Here is a 2905-nt window from a genome sequence, read left to right as displayed (position 1 = left end):
CCTGCTGGGTCCCGCTTCTGCTGTCCCTCAGCTCTCCCTCAGCCTTTTTGCCCAGAAAGCCAAATCAGCTCCCATCTACTTGGCCAAGGGGCCGAGTGTGCTGGTTTGGCCAGGGGCTGCAGGAAACCCAGCTTTGGGGCCAGGAATGGAAGTGAGGGTTGGCAGCAGCTGGAGGAGCTCAGCTCCTACCCAGCTCCAGCTCTCCCAGTTAAGGACTCAGGCAGTCTGGGAGGGCAGCTTATCTGTCAGTGCTGGTCACCCTGCAAGTACGCAGCCCGGGGCGACAATGGACTGATTTCCACGGCAGCTTCCAGCATTGGCCAGAGAGACAGGTCAATGTTTCAGCTGCGTGCAGGCTGTGGGCAGAAAGGGTGGGAGCAAGGGAGACCTCCCTGCTGAGCCAGACCGAGGTGTAACATTTCTCAGCCACACAGAGGGATATTCTGAGCAGCAGGAACAGCTCTGTCAGGGAGCAGAGAGACCACCCAAAGGTGGGATGGCAATGATGGGAGGAAACCAAACACAGAGCCTTTACCCACACAGCCCTCCCCTCACCTGCAGAGCAAGTGCTGGCTGGCTGGCAGCTCAGCTCCAGGGCTTGCAGGGATGGTCCTCACTGCAAGTGTGGGGCTGTGAGCTGCTGAGCAGGGCACCAAGGCTTTGTACACCCCAACACCAGCACTGCCAACATACCCCCAAATGTCAGCCCAGCTCAGAAAGCAAAGGGGAGTGAGGGGCTGCACAGTAGCTGGCCACACTCAGACAGTGACAGACAGGGGAATGGGGACAGAGACGGTGCAGGCTGCACTGTGTATGTGCAGGTTGGGTCCCCAGCAGGTCCCACTGCCGACTGCCACCCATTCCCCAGCACCAAGCCTCCAGCCATATTCCTGCTGCTTCCCACCCAATCTCTCCATGGAGCCCAGAGAGGACGGGGGCTGTGCCAGCACCAAGCAGAAGCAGACCCCGCTCCATCAGCAGCCTTAGCCAGCCCTGATGCATGCTTTGCTCAGCACCACTCCTGAGGCAGCCTAAGCTGGAGGTGCAGAAATGCAGAACTACAGGAACATCGCAGGGTGTGCTCACCCCTGCCCCAGCCACCCAGAACACAGAACTGATTGTAAGCTTTTCTCCAGAGCTGTGTTCTGCTAATCCAACCGAGTTTTCAGCTGAAAAACCAAGCAGGCTCTGCCACCTGGCTGCTCTCTGCAGAAACCACACTCCGCTCTGCTCTTTGGGAGCAGTCCAACAAACCAGAGAGGTTTTGAAGCAGAAGCACCAGCGCAGAGCCTCCCGGAGCTCCTGCACACTGGCACCAGCCCTGTGCCCCATCTCAAGGGAGGGAAGGTTAAAAAGTGGGGGGAAATCAGCCTCACAGGGAGCCAGATCTAGAAGAGAGCAGGAGAGCCGTGCACTGACCGCACCAACCGCTGCGTGGCCACTGTCCTAGGGTGGCTGGGGACAGCACTTAGCACACGGTCGGTGCCTTTGTTAATTAAAGCCTCTAGCTGATAATCAGAGGGAGGGAGGCTGAGTGATGAGGAATAGCCCCGTGATCTTGGTGTGTGGTGGGGGGAACGCTGGCCTGTGAGGGACATGGCAGAACCCCACGTGAACCAGCATCCTCAGTGCAGAACGACGGCCACTGGGAGCAGTTCTGGGCTCGGGAGCTGGAGAGGAGTTAAGGGTCAGCCTTAGGATCTCTGTAACAAGGAGCCCCAGGGATGCCACAGTCCCACAGCAGGATCACAGCCACACCATGTCTTCCTGGGGGTGCCCTAGCAGTGCCAGTGGGCAGTCCCAGGCTGTGGTCCCAGCCAGTGGTAGCACGGGGACCCTCCAAGTCCTGCCCAACTCCAAGCTGCCCAGGATGTGATGGCCAGGGAGATGCCACCAGGGCTGGCAGTGAGCACTTTTCCCTCCAGCTCATCCCAATACTCCCCAGCAGCATCCATCCCCAGGTGTTCCCACTCTGCCTTCCCCACGTGCTGCCAACATGTCTTGGGCAGAGCTGGGACACATCTCCTCCCTAATGCCAAACCAGTCCCAAACAGAGCACGGCATCACCTGCCAGCACAGCCAAGCAGCAGCTGAGGGCCAGGAGCAGCCACTGCTGCTCTCCTGAAGGCACCGCTGTGTAGAACACACTCCGTGTGCGCTGCCAGGAGCAATTTAAGCGACCCCTTTCCATTTCACTCTTTTCTATGGATCAGACACGTGCCCAGCAACCGCCCACCCTGGGCTCTCTCAGCATGCCAGCATGAACCCTTGCAAACAGCCTTTCCCCTGCATCTTCCAGGGGTGAACCAGGGGAGAGAGATGCAGACAGCCGCTGCGGCTCTGCCCTGTGGGGCCCTGGCACCGTGTGTGGAGACGCAGATGGAGGCAGCCCCGGTGGCTTTGCCTTCCTGGGAACCTGCAGCCCAGTGTTCACTTATTGAAGGAGAAACCAGCATACGGCAAGGAAATGCATTACTGCTAACTGTTATACTTCTCATCCCACTGAGGCCGCAGCAAGAGTTTAACAGTGGTGTCCAGAAGGCAGGGGACCCACAGGGGCCTCCCCGCTGCCCTCCGCGTGCTGCTCAGTGTGGCCATGGCATCCCGGGGTGCTGGCACGGCTCCTCGGGGTGAAAGGAGCAGCGTGCAGCAGACGGGGGTGGGGAGAGAAACCAAAGGAACGGGGCTGCTGGAAAACCTCACAGAGCACAGCGTGGGCCCCCTCCCACCCCGCCGGCGCAGGACAAACCCCCCAAAGCCGGGACGAGGCTCACCGGGGAATCTGACAGCAGGGCTGCTGGCCCCGAGGGTAAGCTGTAGGGATGCTCCGGCAGCCCCGCAGCAGGACCCCGCAGCCCTTCTACTCCCCAGCCCACCCGGGGCCAGGAGAGCCCCGAGCCCGAGG

Source organism: Meleagris gallopavo, chromosome 13 (assembly GCF_000146605.3).
Source record: "Meleagris gallopavo isolate NT-WF06-2002-E0010 breed Aviagen turkey brand Nicholas breeding stock chromosome 13, Turkey_5.1, whole genome shotgun sequence".
Classification (NCBI taxonomy): domain Eukaryota; kingdom Metazoa; phylum Chordata; class Aves; order Galliformes; family Phasianidae; genus Meleagris; species Meleagris gallopavo.
The sequence above is the reverse complement of the archived record's forward strand: the minus strand, read 5'-3'. Positions refer to the sequence as shown.